Here is a 21,708-nt window from a genome sequence, read left to right as displayed (position 1 = left end):
CATTTCATATCCCATTAAAGCACTGGTTTTCAAACCTGTTCTCAGACCTCCCTAACAGGCCATGTTTTCTGGATTACATTGGATGAGAGCAGGTAAAATAACCCTGTTTACTAATCAGCTGATTATTCACCCTATGCTCCAGTTCAGATAACCTCAAAATGTGGCCAGTTAGGGAGGTCTGGGGACAGGTTTGGAAACCAGTGCTTTAAAGTGATGTGTGACTGGGTGGAGTGGAGATTCATTTGAAAGTAAATTAAAGGGCCATGACACCCAAATGTTGAAACACTTGAAAGAGATGCAGCATAGCTGTAAAAAGCTGACTAGAAAATATCACCTGAACATCTCTATGTAAAAAAGAAAGCTATTTTACCTCAAAATGTCCTAAGTATTCAAACCCCATTGCAAAGGACTTTAAGCAGCAAATCAGTATGTCTGTCCCAGGACAGGCAAGGGAGTGAGCTTCGTGCACACTCATCTTATTTCCGTATTCAGTTTAAGGAAGTTTACTATGAAATCTCATGAGAGTTAAGTGAAATATCATTAGGTCACAGTAAAAGAGTTCATGACCTCAGCACTGTTGATGTTGATTGGCTGCTGTTCATTTCTTCAGTTTTTTGTTTTTTTTACCTGCACCTGGGCAGCAGCTGAATTATAACTTTTTACACATAACTTACTCTGCTGAGCTGAGGAAATTGTGAGTAGACTTGTGCATGGCGGTAAAATTTGGTTCGGAACGATTCAAATGTTTTCGAGTTTCGGTTCGGATCGATTCGAATTCGGAAAAATTTGAATTAATTTGTTTCGGATTCGTTTCAGATTCATTCGGATTCGAATAAATTCGTCTGGATTCAGTTCGGTTCGATTCGGAAATTCGGAATTTCGGTATGTGTTAGGTGGGATGTGCTGTGTATTAGACTAGTATTATGTACTGTATAATAGGTGTGACCCATAGCAGAGTGATATAACCTGTAATACTAGTGTAATCCATGGCCAGCAGAATCTACAGAATATATCCGAACTAATTCGGATTTATTCGGTAGATTCGGTACTACCGTAAGTCAGAAATTCGAATCGATCCGAATCTCCGAATTTAAAAAATTCGGCCGAATTTCGATTCGTTCCAAATCGAAACGCACATGTCTAATTGTGAGGTAAAATATCTTCCTTTTTTACATATTTTCCTGTCAGCTTTTTACAGTTATAGTGCATCAGTTTCAAGTGATCTAGCAAATGAGTATTATGTCCCTTTAACAATATCAGAAGTTTTAGCAGCATATAAAGTCATGCTCACTTCAGTTTTTTTCAATGAAGTTAAGTTAAAGTTGTCCTTAAAATATAGTCTCTGTAGTATTAAAGGGATATGAAACCCAAAAAAATTATTTCATGGTTCACAACATTTTAAAGAACTTTCTAAATTACATTTATTATAACATTTTCTTCGTCCTTTTAGTATCATTTGTTGAAAAGCAGGGATGTAAGCTTAGTAGCGTGCATGTGTCTGGAGCACTATATAGCAGCAGTTTTGTAAGAATGTTATCCATATGCAAGAACACTAGAAGGCAGCACTATTTCCTGCCATCTAGTGCACCAGTGTATATCAAAGCTCTGATTTTGTGTTTTGAAGCCACAACCTAATAAAATGGGTTGAGCTTGTAGGTATAATCAGATCTCATTACTGTACATATACATATACCTGCTTCTTTATCTTATATCTGTCCATAAAACAATCACCAGTACTTGGAGAGAACAATGGAAAATCATCATTGTATTACCTTATCTCTGCTATATCCCACTGGGAGTATAATTTCTTCTGCTGGCTGTGTTTACAAAGCTTATCTATAGCTGGGACCTGCGGCCACAAACTTTCAGAATAGGTGGGGATACCACATGCTAAATCAACTATTTCAAATGCCAATATAAGGGTAAAGGAGCTACTTGTAAACAATTTAATACACTCCAACAGGTAAAGTGGATCATTGGGAACAAATTAAAGGGGAGAAATTTTTTGAGTAAACTGTCCCTTTAATTTGTTTACAAATAGCTCCTTTATGCTTATTTTGTCATTTAAATAGCTTTTGCCTGTTTAATCCACACCTATATTGTAAACATCAGTATAATGATGTCTGGTCTCCCTTTATATATCTGCTCTACCTATATGAAGGTCTACTATATTAATATATATGTATGTATGTATTGATAGATAGATAGATAGATATAGATAGATAGATAGATAGATAGTAAGCTTTTTGCACGCGTTGGTTTGCGCTCGTATTACTAGTTGAAAGTAAACTGTTTTTGCTTGTGCTCTAGACCAGGGTTCTTCAAACCATGGGTCGAGACCCATTACTGGGACACAACACCATGTTTACTGGGTCGCGACTTGTGTGTGTTGTATAAGAGTATGTGTGGTGTGTGTGTGTTGTATGGTAGTGTGTGTTGTATGAGAGTGTGTGTGTAGTATGAGAATGTGTGTGGAGTGTGTGTAGTATGAGAATGTGTGTGTTGTGTGTGTGTGTGTGTAGTATGAGAATGTGTGTGGAGTTTGTGTAGTATGAGAATGTGTGTGTGTGTTGTATGAGAGTGTGTGTGGTGTGTCTGTGGTGTGTCTGTTGCATGAGAGTGTGTGTGGTGTCTCTGTTGTATGAGAATGTGTGGTGTGTTTCTGTTGTATGAGAGTGTGGGGTGTGTGTGTTGTATGAGAGTGTGTTAGTGGGGTGTATGTTGTATGAGAGTGTATGTGGTGTGTCTGTTGTATGAGAGTTTGTGTGGTGTGTGTGTTGTATGAGAGTGTGAGTGTGGTGTATGTTGTATGAGAGTGTATGTGGTGTGTCTGCTGTATGAGAATGTGTGGTGTGTGTGTTGTATGAGAGTGTGAGTGGGGTGTATGTTGTATGAGAGTGTGTTTGTTGTATGAGAGTGTGTGTGTGTTGTATGAGAATGTGTGTGTGTGTGTGTGTGTGTGTGTGTGTTGTATGAGAGTGTGTGTGTGTGTTGTATGAGAGTATGTGTGTGTGTTGTATGAGAGTATGTGTGTGTTGTATGAGAATGTGTGTGTGTTGTATGAGAGTGTGTGTGTTGTATGAGAGTGTGTGTGTGTGTTGTATGAGAGTATGTGTGTGTTGTATGAGAATGTGTGTGTGTGTTGTATGAGAGTGTGTGTGTTGTATGAGAGTGTGTGTGTTTTATGAAAGTGTGAGTGTGTGTGTGTTGTATGAGAGTGTGTGTGTGTGTGTGTTGTATGAGAGTGTGAGTGTGTTGTATGAGAGTGTGTGTGTTGTTTGAGAGTGTGAGTGTGTTGTATGAGAGTGTGTGTGTGTTGTTTGAGAGTGTTAGTGTGTTGTATGAGAGTGTGTGTGTTGTATGAGAGTGTCAGTGTGTGTGTTGTATAAGAGTGTGTATGTATTAAATTTGACAACACTTTGAAGTTTGACTACAATCAGGAATAAAGTACGTACACATTTAGCCACTTTGCAAACATTGCAGCTATCTTGTATATTACTTACTAATATTTTCAAACCAAGTATTTAAATAGGGTCGCAAAGATATGTGGTATCATGGCACTGGGTCTTGGGGAGAAAAGTTTGAAGAACCCTGCTCTAGACTGCACTAACACTGGAAACACATTAGGGGACACCTTTTATTGCCTTATAAAATTGCATTTATCCTTCACCACTATTAACCATAGCTGCAGTTCTATTCCAAAAATCTCTTTTGATGTTTGCACTTAAATAATCACTTCACCCTCATGCCCCCTGTAGGCTCAATTAAAAGTTAACTGCAATTTATCGTTCCTGCTCGTGCGTCAACTCTGCTAAACGGAGGCTTTTTGAGTGGGTTGGGTTGCGAATATTACAAGTTGAAAGATAAAAGTTTTTGCACAAGCTCTAACCCAACACACCCAAAAAGCTGAAGTCCAAACATTGTGACTGTGTTAACGTATTCCCAATAGACCTCAATAAAGTGCTAAAAATGGGGAAAAAACTAACACCCAAACTCGCTTGCAAACTCGATCGCATTATCTCAAGTTTTCTAACCTGCCATGAAACATTAATATTTCACATTCAAATGTTCTTCACATAGCAGAATATGTTCTATTTATTCATGAATATATATTTATATTTAAATATATATATATATATATATTATATATAGGTATAGATATTTTTTATACAGATATGTATATTTACAGTAAAAACACTTTATAAAATTAGAATATTGCATTCATGTTTTAAGCTACTTGACTGCAAAGGGCTCCAATGCACTTATATATATCTATATATATATACATTTGTATTTATGTGTTTACGTGTGTATATAAGTCTGTAAATACATATATACACATATAAATACATATGTACACACATATATAAGAAGAAATGACAGCTGGCACCCTCTTCAATGAATAAAAGCGAGTCTTTATTGGTCACATATAAAAAAGAAGGAACACAGCCAGGTCACACATATATACATATATTATATATATGCAGTATATATTTATATAAATACATATTTCGATATTTATATGTATGTATCTCAAAGTTAAAACCTTTTGTAGTCCTTTTTTATCTAAGGCTTGAGACCTCATATATTTGAGCCCTTATAACTTTTTATGAGTTGTTTTTTTTTAAAGGGATAGAAAGGTCAAAACTTAAATGTTTTATGGGTCCATTTCATTTTAAATTATAAGCATTTTTGCAATATATTTCCATTAGCAAATATACTTTAAGTAAAAAGTAATTACTGTTTTTCTGCAGCATACACACATATCCTGTATAGGCCCGTGAACCATTCAAACAAAACACCTTGTCAGAGAGTCATCCGTAGCTTGTGTGATACAAATTATGTTTTCACAAGCAATACACAACTCTGTCAGCTCTTTGAGAAGGTTTGGAGGCCGAATTATTAAAGGTCTTGCGGACCTTCTCCGACAGTGCGGATCAGGTCCGCAAGACCTCGCTGAATGCGGAGAGCAATACGCTCTCTGTATTCAGCACTCTTGGTGTTTAAATACTGGTGCATGGCCTTCACAGGATATGTGCGTATGCTGCAGAAAAACAGTAATCATTTTTACTAGAAGCATTTTTGCTAATGGAATTATATTCCAAAAATTGTTTATTTCTTTCATTTAATTGGCAAAGGTCCATGAGCTAGTGACGTATGGGATATACAATCCTACCAGAAGGGGCAAAGTTTCCCAAACCTCAAATGCCTATAAATACACCCCTCGCCACACCCACAATTCAGTTTAATGAATAGCCAAGAAGTGGGGTAATAAAATAAGGAGTAAAAAAGCATACAAGAAGAGGAACTGGAAATAAAATTGTGCTTTTATACAAAAATCATAACCACCATAAAAAAACTTTGCCTCCCAATGGAAGTAGTGAAGTAAGTTTGTGCTTGATTTTCTTCTATGATAAGCGCTTCTTAGCATTTTGAAGCCCAATTCCTCTCAGAGTACAGCGTTTGTCAGAGGGATGTGAAGGGAGTATCATCTTTTGATTTTTATGGTTTCCCTTGCAGGAAATCTTTTTATAGGTTCTCTGTTTTTTGGGCGCAAAGTTGCGCAGTTGATGGTGCAAGTTTCGTCATTTCCGGCATCTTTGTTGACACTAGTTGTTTTTAATTAATTTTGCGTTATGCGTCATTCTTGGCGCAAACATTTTTAGTCATTTTACCCCTGTCCCTCTACTGCTCGCTTTTTTCATAGTTTTTTTGAAAGCTATTATGCCTGCTTTTGTTTTTCTTTACTGAAACTGTTACATTGTGGAAATTTAATGTTTTGCCTAATGTTACTTTTCTTTTTCTGTTACATTTTGCGAGATGTCTCATTCTGATCCTGACTCTGATGTTACTGCAGAAACTATGATGCCCTGGAACACAATGCTACAAAGCTAAGTGTGTTCTTTTCATTATTAAGCTGTTGTTATTTCTTCAGTTCTATTATGTTGCATTTAGTTATTATGTTTTATGAAAAACTGATTCTACATGTACAATAACATTTACTGTGTTTTACATATTCAGTTCTTGTACTTAATTTCATTTGCAAACATTACATGTTGTTGCTTATATCATAAAGGTTATGACTGCTATTATGCCTTTAAGTAAACTTACAAGGTCTTTTCAAAATTGTTAAAATGTAATTAATTTTGTTCTGACCGACAGCATACTGATGGAGGTTTCTTTGTTTTAAAGATCCTGTATCAGACAGTTTGTTAAAAATTCTCCTTATTATTCATTTTTAACATTTTTTATGTTCTTTGTTAAGGAAATATTTGTTATTTATAGCTTTTAGGAATTCTCCTATTAACTATCGGCTAGATTACGAGTTGTGCGTTATGAGTGAAAAGCATCGTTAGGACTCTTTTTCACTACCGCTGCTATTACGAGTCTTGTAGGTACAGCTGTACCGCACACGTTTTTGGCTGACGGGATTACGAGTTTGCCTGTCGGGCCAAAAAGTGAGCGATACAGCTTATAACTACAAGATCTGTACCGCCACCTGAAAGTCAGTAGTTATGGGTTTTACGTTACAAAGCTGTAGCATAAAACTCATAACTAAAGTGCTACAAAGTACACTAACACCCATAAACTACCTATTAACCCCTAAACCGAGGCCCTCCCGCATCACAAACACTAAAATAAATTTATTAACCCTTAATCTGCCACTCCGGACATCGCCAACACTATAATAAACATATTAACCCCTACACCGCCATACTCCCGCATCGTAAACACTAGTTAAATATTATTAACCCCTAATCTGTTGCCCCCAATGTCGTCGCCACCTACATACACTTATTAACCCCTAATCTGCTGTCCCTAACATCGCCGCAACCTACATTACTGTTATTAACCCCTAATCTGCTGCCCCCAAAATCGCAGCAAGCTAACTACACTTATTAACCCCTAATCTGCTGCCCCCAATGTCGCCACCACTATACTTAAGTTATTAACCCCTAAACCTAACCCTAAGTCTAACCCTAACCCTAACGTAACCCTAACCCTAACACCTACTAACATTAACATAATTAAAATAATTCCAAATAAATATTACAATTAATACCTAAATTATTCCTATTTAAAACTAAATGAATACTCACCTAGTTTTATATCACTATGTTGCAGGCTTATAAGTCTGTTTTAAAGAACATTTATTATAAGGTTTGGTAAATCTATATTTTATGGTGTTCTCTTTTCATAAATTCTCTTATCATTCTCTTCGAATTCCTAGAATTTTTCAATTTATTCAGGATGGTTTGGATTAAGATTTGTCTGTAAGTATTTTTTGAGACACATCTTTGTTTTTTCTGTTTCTTTTTATAAGAAAAGAAAAGATTACTATTCTTCCTGATATTTACTGTTTTGTTCAGACTTTTGTTCATATCAAGGGGCCTATTTATTAAAGGTCTTGCTGACCTGATCCGACAGTGCGGATCAGGTCCGCAAGACCTCGCTGAATGCGGAGAGCAATATGCTCTCCGCATTTAACCTGTTCATGTCAAGGGGCCTATTTATTAAAGGTCTTGCGGACCTTATCTGACAGTGCGGATCAGGTCCGCAAGACATCGCTGAATGCGGAGAGCAATATGCTCTCCACATTTAACCTGTTCATGTCAAGGGGCCTATTTATTAAAGGTCTTGCGGACCTTATCTGACAGTGCGGATCAGGTCGGCAAGACCTCGCTGAATGCGGAGAGCAATACGCTCTCCGCATTTAACATTGCACCAGCAGCTCACAAGAGCTGCTGGTGCAACGCCGCCCCCTGCTGACTCATGGCCAATCGTCTGCCAGCAGGGAGGTGTCAATCAACCCGATCGTACTTGATCGGGTTGATTTCTGGTGATTCCTGTCTGCCTCATCAGAGCAGGCGGACAGGGTTATGGAGCAGCAGTCTTTAGATCGCTGCTTCATAACTGCTGTTTCTGGCGAGTCTGAAGACTTGCCAGAAACACAGGCCCACAAGCTCTGTTCGGAGCTTTAAAAATGGACCCCCCAAGTCTGTTATTTAATCAATTTCTCCTCCTTGGAGTCTTAAATTGTTTTTTTAAGGTTTTGCAGGCTTTTTTCCGTTTGAGCCTATGGCCTCTAGTTATCAAGCCGTCTACTTACCTGCCTTCGCCGGCCCCAATACGCCCGCCTAAGCTCACCTCACATTGCCGCCGCGGACCTGAATACGTTCGCCAAAGTTATAAAAAAAACTGTCAAAAAGCCGCACACCAAGTACGGGCGATGAGCAGCGGACTGTGATAGTTAGCACTCAACAGATCTCGCTGCTCTTCGGCTTTTTCCCAGCTTTATTGATAAGCTGTCACGAAGCACCCACACTAAACTACACTATTCTACCCCTTATACCGTTGCCCCCAAAGCCCCCCGCAACTAAATAAAGTTATTAACCCCTAAACCGCTGCTCCTAGACCCCACCGCAAACTATAATAAATGTATTAACCCCTAAACCACCGCTCCCGGACCCCGCCGCCACCTACATAATACCTATTAACTCCTATCCTGCCCCCCCTATACCGCCACCACCTATAATAAATTTATTAACCCCTATCCTGCAGATCCTGGACCCCGCCGCAACTAAATAAATTGTTTAACCCCTAAACCACCGCTCCCGAACCTATATTAAACTTATTAACCCCTAATCTTCCCCCCTACACCGTCGCCACCTATAATAAATTTATCAATCCCTATCCTGCCCCCTCTACATCGCCGCAACCTATAATAAAATTATTAACCCCTAAACCTAAGTCTAACACTAACCCTAAAACCCCCTATCTTAAATATTAATCAAATAAATCTAAATAAAAAATATTACTCTTATTAAATTAATTATTCCTATTTAAAACTAAATACTTACCTATAAAATAAACCCTAATATAGCTACAATATTACTAATAATAATATTGTAGCTATTTTAGGATTTATTTTTATTTTACAGGCAAATTTAAATTTATTTTAACTAGGTACAATAGCTATTAAATAGTTATTAACTATTTAATAGCTACCTAGATAAAATAAAGTCAAATTTACCTGTAAAATAAAAATTAACCTAAGTTTCAATTACACCTAACACTACACTATCATTAAATAAATTATTCCTATTTAAAATGAAATACTTACCTGTAAAATAAACCCTAAGGCCTAGATTTGGAGTTTGGCGGTAGATGGGCTGTTAACGCTCCGCGGGCTTTTTTCTGGCCGCACCATAAATTTAACTCTGGTATCGAGAGTTCAAACAAATGCTGCGTTAGGCTCCAAAAAAGGAGCGTAGAGCATTTTTACCGCAAATGCTACTCTCGATACCAGAGTTGCTTACGGACGCGGCCAGCCTCAAAAACGTGCTCGTGCACGATATCCCCATAGGAAACAATGGGGCTGTTTGAGCTGAAAAAAAACCTAACACCTGCAAAAAAGCAGCGTTCAGCTCCTAACGCAGCCCCATTGTTTCCTATGGGGAAACACTTCCTACGTCTGCACCTAACACTCTAACATGTACCCCGAGTCTAAACACCCCTAACCTTACACTTATTAACCCCTAATCTGCCGCTCCCGCTATCGCTGACCCCTGCATATTTTTTTTAACCCCTAATCTGCCGCTCCGTAAACCGCCGCAACCTACGTTATCCCTATGTACCCCTAATCTGCTGCCCTAACATCGCGACCCCTATATTATATTTATTAACCCCTAATCTGCCCCCCACAACGTCGCCGACACCTGCCTACACTTATTAACCCCTAATCTGCCGAGCGGACCTGAGCGCTACTATAATAAAGTTATTAACCCCTAATCCGCCTCACTAACCCTATCATAAATAGTATTAACCCCTAATCTGCCCTCCCTAACATCGCCGACACCTAACTTCAATTATTAACCCCTAATCTGACGACCGGAGCTCACCGCTATTCTAATAAATGGATTAACCCCTAAAGCTAAGTCTAACCCTAACACTAACACCCCCCTAAATTAAATATAATTTAAATCTAACGAAATAAATTAACTCTTATTAAATAAATTATTCCTATTTAAAGCTAAATACTTACCTGTAAAATAAACCCTAATATAGCTACAATATAAATTATATTTATATTATAGCTATTTTAGGATTTATATTTAGTTTACAGGCAACTTGGTAATTATTTTAACCAGGTACAATAGCTATTTAATAGTTACCTAGTTAAAATAATAACAAATTTACCTGTAAAATAAATCCTAACCTAAGTTACAATTAAACCTAACAGTACACTATCAGTAAATTAATTAAATAAAATACCTACAATTACCTACAATTAAACCTAACACTACACTATCAATAAATTAATTAAATACAATACCTACAAATAAATACAATTAAATAAACTAACTAAAGTACAAAAAATAAAAAAGAACTAAGTTACAAAAAATAAAAAAATATTTACAAACATAAGAAAAATATTACAACAATTTTAAACTAATTACACCTACTCTAAGCCCCCTAATAAAATAACAAAGACCCCCAAAATAAAAAATTCCCTACCCTATTCTAAATTAAAAAAGGTAAAAGCTCTTTTACCTTACCAGCCCTGAACAGGGCCCTTTGCGGGGCATGCCCCAAGAATTTCAGCTCTTTTGCCTGTAAAAAAAACATACAATACCCCCCCCCCCAACATTACAACCCACCACCCACATACCCCTAATCTAACCCAAACCCCCCTTAAATAAACCTAACACTAAGCCCCTGAAGATCTTCCTACCTTGTCTTCACCATCCAGGTTCACCGATCCGTCCTGAAGAGCTCCTCCGATGTCCTGATCCAAGCCCAAGCGGGGGGCTGAAGAGGTCCATGATCCGGTCAAAGTCTTCTTCCAAGCGGGGCAGAAGAGGATCTTCCATCCGATTGAAGTCTTCATCCAAGCGGCATCTTCTATGGTCTTCTATCCGGAGCGAAGCGGCAGGATCCTGAAGACCTCCAGCGCGGAACATCCATCCGGCCCGACGACTGAACGACGAATGACTGTTCCTTTAAGGGACGTCATCCAAGATGGCGTCCCTCGAATTCCGATTGGCTGATAGGATTCTATCAGCCAATCGGAATTAAGGTAGGAATTTTCTGATTGGCTGATGGAATCAGCCAATCAGAATCAAGTTCAATCCGATTGGCTGATCCAATCAGCCAATCAGATTGAGCTCGCATTCTATTGGCTGTTTATTATCGGGTTAGTGAGGCGGATTAGGGGTTAATACATTTATTATAGTAGCGCTCAGGTCCGCTCGGCAGATTAGGGGTTAATAAGTGTAGGCAGGTGTCGGCGACGTTGAGGGGGGCAGATTAGGGGTTAATAAATATAATATAGGGGTCGGCGGTGTTAGGGGCAGCAGATTAGGGGTACATAAGTATAACGTAGGTGGCGGTCGGCAGATTAGGGGTTAAAAAATTTAAATCGAGTGGCGGCGATGTGGGGGGCCCTCGGTTTAGGGGTACATAGGTAGTTTATGGGTGTTAGTGTACTTTAGGGTACAGTAGTTAAGAGCTTTATGAACCGGCGTTAGCCCAGAAAGCTCTTAACTCCTGCTATTTTCCTGCGGCTGGAGTTTTGTCGTTAGAGCTCTAACGCTCACTTCAGAAACGACTCTAAATACCGGCGTTAGAAAGATCCCATTGAAAAGATAGGATACGCAATTGACGTAAGGGGATCTGCGGTATGGAAAAGTTGCGGCTGAAAAGTGAGCGTTAGACCCTTTAATCACTGACTCCAAATACCGGCGGTAGCCTAAAACCAGCGTTAGGAGCCTCTAACGCTGGTTTTCACGGCTAACGCCAAACTCCAAATCTAGGCCTAAGATAGCTACAATGTAATTAATAATTACATTGTAGCTATTTTATGATTTATATTTATTTTACAGGTAACTTTGTATTTATTTTAACTAGGTACAATAGTTATTAAATAGTTAATAATATCTATTTAATAACGACCTAGCTAAAAGAAATACAAAATTACCTGTAAAATAAATCCTAACCTAAGTTTCAATAAAACCTAACACTACACTATCATTAAATTAATTAAATACAAATACAATGCAAGTTTAATCAGCCAATCAGATTGAGCTTGCATTCTATTGGCTGTTCCGATCAGATTTTTCCTACCTTAATTCCGATTGGCTGATAGAATCCTATCAGCCAATCGGAATTCGAGGGACGCCATCTTGGATGACGCCACTTAAAGGAATATCCATTCGTCGGGTAGGCGTCGTTGGAAGAGGATGGCTCCGCGTCGTCTCGTTTGAAGAAGGCTCCGCTCTGGATGGATGAAGATTGAAGACGCCGCATGGATGAAGACTTCTATCGGATGGAAGACCTCTTCAGCGCCCCTTGGATGATGACTTTGGCCGCTGCAGATGTCCTCTTCTGTTCCATCGGTGGTCGGCTGGCTGAAGACGACTCAAGGTAGGGAGATCTTCAGGGGGTTAGTGTTAGGTTTTTTAAAGGGGGTTTGGGTGGGTTAGAGTAGGGGTATGTGGGTGGTGGGTTTTAATGTTGGGGGGGTTGTATTTTATTTTTACATGCAAAAGAGCTGATTACTTTGGGGCATGCCCCGCAAATGGCCCTTTTAAGGGCTGGTAATAGAGCTGTTAACTTTTTTAATTTAGAATAGGGTAGGGCATTTTTTATTTTGGGGGCTTTGTTATTTTATTAGGGGGCTAAGATTAGGTGTAATTAGCTTAAAAATCTTTTAATATTTTTTATTTTTTGTAACTTATTTTTTTGTATTTTTTGTACTTTAGTTAGTTTATTTAATTGTATTTAATTGTAGGTATTTGTAGTTAATTAATTTAATTAATTTAATGATAGTGTAGTGTTAGGTTTAATTGTAACTTAGGTTAGGATTTATTTGACAGGTAATTTTGTATTTATTTTAGCTAGGTAGTTATTAAATAGTTAATAACTATTTAATAACTATTCTAACTAGCTAAAATAAATACAAAGTTACCTGTAAAATAAATATAAATCCTAAAATCGCTACAATGTAATTATTAATTATATTGTAGCTATCTTAGGGTTTATTTTACAGGTAAGTATTTAGTTTTAAATAGGAATAATTTATTTAATGATAGTGTAGTGTTAGGTGTAATTGAAACTTAGGTTAGTTTTTATTTTACAGGTAAATTTGACTTTATTTTATCTAGGTAGCTATTAAATAGTTAATAACTATTTAATAGCTATTGTACCTAGTTAAAATAAATTTAAATTTGCCTGTAAAATAAAAATAAATCCTAAAATAGCTACAATATAATTATTAGTAATATTGTAGCTATATTAGGGTTTATTTTATAGGTAAGTATTTAGTTTTAAATAGGAATAATTAATTTAATAAGAGTAATATTTATTTAGATTTATTTAATTCAAGAATTAAATTTAAGATGGGGGGTGTTAGGGATAGTGTTAGACTTAGGTTTAGGGATTAATAATTTTATTATAGGTTGCGGCAGTGTAGAGGGGGCAGGATAGGGGTTGATAAATTTATTATAGGTGGCGACGGTGTAGGGGGGGCAGATTAGGGGTTAATAAGTTTAATATAGGTGGCGGTGGGGTCCGGGAGCGGCGGTTTAGGGGTCAAACAATTTATTTAGTTGCGGCGGGGTCTGGGATCCGCAGGATAGGGGTTAATAAATTTATTATAGGTGGCGGCGGTAACTTGGTTTTCTTTGCATACATTTACTAATTTTACCATTCTGATGTATTTGCTTCTTCTTATGAGAAAAAATATTTTTTGTGTGGATTTAACTTTTTCAGCAGAAATGGCTGTTTTTATTTTATCCCTCCCTTCTAGTGACTCTTCTGTGGTCTTCCACATCTTGGGTATTTCTATCCGATAAGTCACTAGCTCATGGACTCTTGCCAATTACATGAAAGAAAACATAATTTATGTAAGAATTTACCTGATAAATCCATTTCTTTCATATTGGCAAGAGTCCATGACGCCCACCCTTTTTATGGTGGTTATGATTTTTGTATAAAAGCACAATTTTATTTCCAGTTCATCTTCTTGTATGCTTTTTTACTCCTTATTTTATCACCCCACTACTTGGCTATTCATTAAACTGAATTGTGGGTGTGGTGAGTGGTGTATTTATAGGCATTTGAGGTTTGGGAAACTTTGCCCCTCCTGGTAGTATTGTATATCCCATACGTCACTAGCTCATGGACTCTTGCCAATATTAAAGAAATACATTTATCAGGTAAGTTCTTACATAAATTATGTTATTTCAAATTGAAATGCACCCATGCACTTTCTATTTTGACCTTTATATCCCTTTAATTTTATCAGACAGTGTTATTATGCTGTAACTGTATTTTTAAAAATATTTTTGGAGTTTTTTTCCCACTTTTTAGTCGCGCATAACAGTTTATCAGAGCTCTGAAATCCCTTGTTAAAGGGACATAATACTCAAATGCTAAATCACTTGAAACTGATGCAGTATAACTGTAATAAGCTGACAGGAAAATATCACCTGAGCATCTCTATGTAAAAAAAGAAGATATTTTACCTCACAATCTCCTCAGCTCAGCAGAGTAAGTTCTGTGTAAAAAGTTATACTCAGCTGCTCCCAGCTGCAGGTAAAAATAAAAAAAAATGAAGAAATGAACAGCAGCCAATCAGCATCAGCAGTGCTGAGGTCATGAACTCTTACTGTGATCTCATGAGATATGACTTAACTCTCATGAGATTTCATAGTAAGCTTCCTTTACCTGATTGGTGAAATAATATGAGAGTTCACGAGGCTCATCCCCTAAGATGTCCCAGGACAGACACACTAAAATGCTGCTTAGAAATCCTTTACAATGGGATGTGGCTACTGAGGAACTTTTGAGGTAAAATATCTTTCTTTTTTACATAGAGATGTTCAGGAGATATTTTCTAGTCAGCATTTTACAGCTATACTGCATCACTTTCAAGTGTTTAAACATTTGGGTATTATGGCCCTTTAAATTAAATTGCACTCAAGCAAACGTGTTTACATTCAACTTGTAATACACACACTATTAACGACGCTCACAATAAAACCCCTTTTTGCTTGCACGCACCAGTCGCGCACCACTCGTAATCTAGTTCCTTGCGACTCCTCCATGATAATGTTTCTAAAAACATGTTATCCTCCTATATACTGTATCCGTGCTGTTGCCTGAAAATATTCACCTACCCCTTTCACTCTGCACACCACGTATTTCTATCCTCTCCCCTTACTGCTTTCTCGCACTATAAGAACTGCCTATACAGTGGTATGGTTTGTGCTACAAGCCACAAGCTTTCAGAGTTCAAATGTTTCATAAAAATGATTGGTTCAGGAGTGCATACAAACATCAATGGCCCATTTTTGGTTCAGCACCTGAGTATCGCTAAGTGATTGGTGGCTAAATGTAGCAAGCGCTACCCAGGGTTCTGAACCAAAAATGGGCTGGCTCCTAAGCTTACATTCATGCTTTTTCAAATAAAGATACCAAGAGAATTAAGAAATTTGACAATAGGAGTAAATCAGAAAGTTGCTTAAAATTGCATACTCTGGGGTGGATTTATCAAATGTCGGACGGACATGATCTGCTGTATTGGATCATGTCCGCCCGACATCGCTAAATGCTGAAAGCATATGCTGTCGGCATTTATCACTGCACAAGTATTTCTGGTGAAATGCTTGTGCAATGCTGCACCCTGCACATGCGAGCCAATTGGCCGCTAGCAGGGGGTGTCAATCATCCTGATTGTATCTGCTTCTTAACTTAAGTTTCAGGCAGACCTGAAACTTCGGGTGTAGATTGCAGCATCCATTGCTTGATAAATCTACCCCTCTATCTGAATCATGAAAGAGAAAATGTGGGTTTCATATCCCTCTAAAGGGATATGAAACTAAAAATGTTTAATTCATCATTCAGATAGAGCATCCAATATTAAACATTTTTTTCATTTACTTCTATTATTCTTTGCATAATTCTCTCGTTATTGTTTGTTGAAAGAGTAGCAATGCACTACTGAGAACTAGCTGAACACATTATGTGAGCCAATGACAAGAGGCAGCACCAATCTCCAGGTAGCTTCCAGTAGTACATTGCCACTCCTAAGCCTACCTAGTATTTTGTTAAACAAAGTATACTAGGAGAGCAATGTAAATTAGATAATAGAAGTAAATTAGAGAGTTGCTTACAATGGTATGCTCTATTTGAATCATTAGAATTTTATTTTTACTTCACTATTCCTTTAAGATATTAATACATTAAGATATTTCTTCTGATTTTCTTTGATCTGATGCTTCAACTTCTCTCTTTATTCTCTCTAGGGGATTCTTTAACACAAAAGCCCCAAAGCCAACCTGTCTTGAAGATCTGCTCACATAAAGGGCTCATTTTTTTCAAGCCCTTCTCTCCCCTTTAACTGCAAACAGGATTTATCAAACAGTGGTCATCAGCCCAATGCTTCCCTATCCTGTTCTCCAACTCTTAGGTGGACAATTTCAATCTCCCTGTTCTCATCCGACCAGGGAGATTGACAGCTCCTGTCAGAGCGTGATTGGCTGTGCGCGGGCAGGGGGTGGGGTTGCACACAAGCTTACAGGAGCACTCATGTGCAATTGTAAATGCGGAGTAGTCGGGAGGAAAAGAGCGAATATGTACTCCCCTGTCCACCCGTGGGTGATAAATCGAGCTTAAAGAGGTTTATATCAGGTATGGTAACTTATTACAGTCTACTATTTTTTGCTCCAGTAAATGATATTTCCTTTCTTTATTTTGTAACCATGCACCTAATGTCATAACTGTGCAGAATATTTTGGACTTTAAAAAATAAATGATAATAATAATTGATAGATACTTAGGCCTCTAGTTATGAAGCCGTCTACTTACCTGCATTCGCAGGCCCAATACGCTCGCCTAAGCTCGCCTCACATTGCCGCCGCGGACCTGAATACGCTCGCCAAAGTTATCAATAAATCTGTCAAAAAGCCGCGCACCAAGTACGGGGTGATGAGCAGCGGACTGTGATAGTTATCACTCATCAATCTCGCTGCTCTACGGCTTTTTTACAGCTTTATTGATACCCCTGTCACTAAGTACTCACACCATACTTTACTGTTCTACCCCCTATACCGGCGCCCCCGGAGCCCCCCGCAATTAAATAAAGTTATTAACCCCTAAACCACCGCTCCTAGACCCCGCCGCAACTATAATAAATATGTTAACCCCTAAACTGCCGCTCCCGGACCCCGCCGCAACTATAATAAATATGTTAACCCCTAAACCGCCGCTCCCGGACCCCGCCGCCACCTACATAATACCTATTAACCCCTATCCTGTCCCCCCTATACCGCCGACACCTATAATAAATGTATTAACCCCTCTCCTGCCTCCCTACACCTCTGCCACTATAATAAAATTATTAACCCCTAAACCTAAGTCTAACACTAACCCTAACACCCCCCTAACTTAAATATTAATTAAATAAATCTAAATAATATTACTCTTATTAACTAAATTAATCCTATTTAAAACTAAATACTTACCTTTAAAATAAACCCTAATATAGCTACAAAATAACTATTAGTTACATTGTAGCTATTTTAGGATTTATTTTTATTTTGCAGGCAAGTTTGTATTTATTTTAACTAGGTACAATAGCTATTAAATAGTTAATAACTATTTAATAGCTACCTAGCTAAAATAAAGACCTACCTTGAGTCGTCTTCACCCAGCCGGGCCGAAGTCTTCATCCGATGGGGCAGAAGAGGACATCCAGACCGGCAGAAGTCTTCATCCTATCTGGGCAGAAGAGGACATCCGGACCGGCAGACTTCTTCATCCAAGCGGCATCTTCTATCTTCATCCATCCGACGAGGAGCGGCTCCATCTTCAAGACCACCGACACAGAGCATCCTTCCTGGCCGACGGACTAACGACGAATGACGGTTCCTTTAAATGACGTCATCCAAGATGGCGTCCCTCGAATTCCGATTGACTGATCAGCCAATCGGAATTAAGGTAGGAAAAATCTGATTGGCTGATTCAATCAGCCAATCAGATTGAAGTTCAATCCGATTGGCTGATTGGATGAGCCAATTGAATTGACCTCTCATTCTAATGGCTCATCCAATCAGCCAATCGGATTGAACTTCAATCTGATTGGCTGATTCAATCAGCCAATCAGATTTTTCCTACCTTAATTCCAATTGGCTGATAGAATCCTATCAACCAATCGGAATTCGAGGGACGCCATCTTGGAAGACGTCATTTAAAGGGACCGTCATTTGTCGTTAGTCCATCGGCCAGGAAGGATGCTCTGCGCCGGAGGTCTTGAAGATGGAGCCGCTCCTCGTCGGATGGATGAAGATAGAAGATGCCGCTTGGATGAAGATGTCTTCCGGCCCGGATGTCCTCTTCTACCCAGATAGGATGAAGACTTCTGCCAGTCTGGATGTCCTCTTCTGCCCGGATAGGATGAAGACTTCTGCCGGTCTGGATGTCCTCTTCTGCCCGGATAGGATGAAGACTTCTGCCGGTCTGGATGTCCTCTTCTGCCCCATCAGATGAAGACTTCGGCCCTGCTGGGTGAAGACGACTCAAGGTAGGGAGATCTTCAGGGGATTAGTGTTAGGTTTATTTAAGGGGGGTTGGGTGGGTTAGAGTAGGGGTATGTGGGTGGTGGGTTTTAATGTTGGGGGGTTTGTATTTTTTTTATAGGTAAAAGAGCTGATTACTTTGGGGCAATGCCGCGCAAAAAGCCCTTTTAAGGGCTGGTAAAAGAGCTGATTACTTTGCAATGTAGAATAGGGTAGGAACTTTTATTATTTTTTTTTATTATTATTTTATTAGGGGGCTTAGAATAGGTGTAATTAGTTTAAAATTATTGTAATATTTTTTTATTTTCTGTAATTTAGTGTTTGTTTTTTTGTAATTTAGTTTATTTTATTTTATTGTATTTAATTGTAGGTATTTGTAGCTAATTTATTTAATTAATTTAATGATAGTGTAGTGTTAGGTTTAATTGTAATTTAGGTTAGGATTTATTTTACAGTTAATTTTGTATTTTTTTTAGCTAGGTAGTTATTAAATAGTTAATAACTCTTTAATAACTATTGTACCTAGTTAAAATAAACAAAGTTACCTGTAAAATAAAAATAAATCCTAAAATAGCTACAATATAATTATTAGTTACATTGTAGCTATATTAGGGTTTATTTTATAGGTAAGTATTTAGTTTTAAATAGGATTAATTAAGTTAATAAGAGTAATATTATTTAGATTTATTTAATTAATATTTAAGTTAGGGGGGTGTTAGGGTTAGTGTTAGACTTAGGGGTTAATAATTTTATTATAGTGGTGGCGGTGTAGGGGGGGCAGGAGAGGGGTTAATACATTTATTATAGGTGGCGGCGGTATAGGGGGCGGCAGATTAGGGGTTAATATGTATAATGTAGGTGGCGGCGGGGTCCGGGAGTGGCGGGTTTAGGGGTTAACATGTTTATTATAGTTGTGGCGGGGTCCGGGAGCGGCGGTTTTAGGGGTTAATAACTTTATTTAGTTGCGGCAGGGTAGGGGGGGCAGATTAGGGGTGTTTAGACTCCGGGTACATGTTAGGGTGTTAGGTGCAGACATTTCCTATAGGAATCAAAGGGATATCGGGCAGCAGCAAACATGAACTTTCGCTATGGTCAGACTCCCATTGATTCCTATGGGTTCCGCCGCCGGAGGGGCGGCAATTGAAATACAGGTACGCTGGCCCAGAATAGTGGCGAGCGTACCTGGTAGTAGTTTGATAACTACCAAAAGTAGTCAGATTGTGCCGAACTTGCGTTCGGAACATCTGTAGTGATGTAAGCATCGATCTGTGTCGGACTGAGTCCGGCGGATCAAAGCTTACGTCACTAGATTCTACTTTTGCCGGGCAGTAGGGCTTGATAACTAAGACGAATCAGCCTTGCCACAAATACGCTGCGGAATTCCAGCGTATTTGCGGTTGACGGCTTGATAACTAGAGGCCTTAGATTAGATTAACCGCCTCGAGGCCCAGGACTTGTACTAAAGTCAGTGCCTGTCCTGGGAGCTGAGTGTGCTCAGCCTCCTGTAAGGGCTCTGGCAAGAAGAGGATCGGGTTAGCTCACTCTCCAGATTGTGTTAAAGGGACATAAAACAAGTTTGGATAGAGACAAAATATAATAATATGTACTTTAATTACTTTACCTGCAAATTTATACTGTGGTGCCTCGCCATTAACCCTTTCTTTTAAATTTCCGAATTGTACAACTCTAACTGCCCACACACATTTCCTTCTATGACTGTATCTATATCTACCATTGCTTTGGTAGAATGCAGAAGTACACAGTGATTATCTGCTGGAGCATACCTAGAAGCAAATAAGCAGCTGTGAAGTACAATGCCTGTGTTTCTAAAGCCACACACTGATAAGGGGGGGGGTGGATCTAACTACTCCAGACAGCATGGCTATGTAAGTAGTTTTGCTTATTTTTGAAAATTATTTAAAATGTCTTGCCAGCAATTTTTTAAAAAAAAATTTATGCAAACTATTGTTACTTAATTAGCCCTTTTAGGATATGCACAGATCTCAACATTTTTTTATGACACTTTAAGGTAAGTATTAACCTTTTTTAAAGGAAACAAATAAATACTGATGATTTTATTCAGTATATTTTCATTTCTTTAAGTTTCTTTGGTGCATTCATTCAGATATGCGTTTTTTAAAACAAAAAATAATATCTGATTTTTGTCACTAAGGTGTATTCATATAAAAACGAATGCAATCTCTAAAATGCAATATATTTTTATACTGAAAAAACATGGGTACTTTTTGTTTGTAACTAAAACACGTTTGCTTTTATATAACATTGATTTAACTATATGATACATTTTCTTCTTTTTACTTTCTACATTTTACTTTAGTTTTTTTTTCAATACAATGTACTCTAAACTCTGAACTTATGAATAAATCTAGGATAACCTTTAATACGTCCATCAAGAACATAACATGATAATTAAAATGACTGTTATGCTAATCAGTGGTCTAGGTTCTTTGTGTGGTCAAGTAACGCTCCAATCTTTCTTAATAGATAACAAAACAAACCTGCCATTAAGAAAACTGTTATGAAAGAAATCAGACAAAGAATGGCTAATGTACGTATTATAAAAGTGCTAAGTAGTATTAATTTGTTTCAAGGTTTACTTTGCTAATTGCAGTATAGGGTAGAAAATGAAATTTGATGTAGCCTTGGAAGATAAGAGAATTTTGAAGAACTTGCCCGAAACTGGACAACAAAGATACAACATGAATGATACATTTAATAAAATAATACCTTTGTTTCAAAATGTTAGTTCTTAGTGATAAAATAATGCAGTTATACTGGTTTCAATGTTTACTCCTACATATGTGATGATCTTTTGTATTGTGTATCATTTATTCAAATACACTTTTAAAGATATAGTACAGGAAGACAGAAATGCTACGATTTTTACATGAAATTGGGTGATGTTGTTATTAAAAATCCCCAAATTAAAAGAACAGAAAAAAAATATTAAACTAATAAACTAAGAAAAAAAAGTCTTTATAATAGTAGAAGTGAGATTAAACTCCAGAAAGCCATATAAACACATTGCAATTTGTTTTATCACTATGCTATGAGGCCTATTTATCAAGCCGTCAACTATGCTGTATTCACCGGCACCAATACGCTC

The sequence above is a fragment of the Bombina bombina genome, chromosome 4 (genome assembly GCF_027579735.1).
Source record: "Bombina bombina isolate aBomBom1 chromosome 4, aBomBom1.pri, whole genome shotgun sequence".
Lineage (NCBI taxonomy): Eukaryota > Metazoa > Chordata > Amphibia > Anura > Bombinatoridae > Bombina > Bombina bombina.
This window is presented reverse-complemented; position numbering follows the sequence as displayed.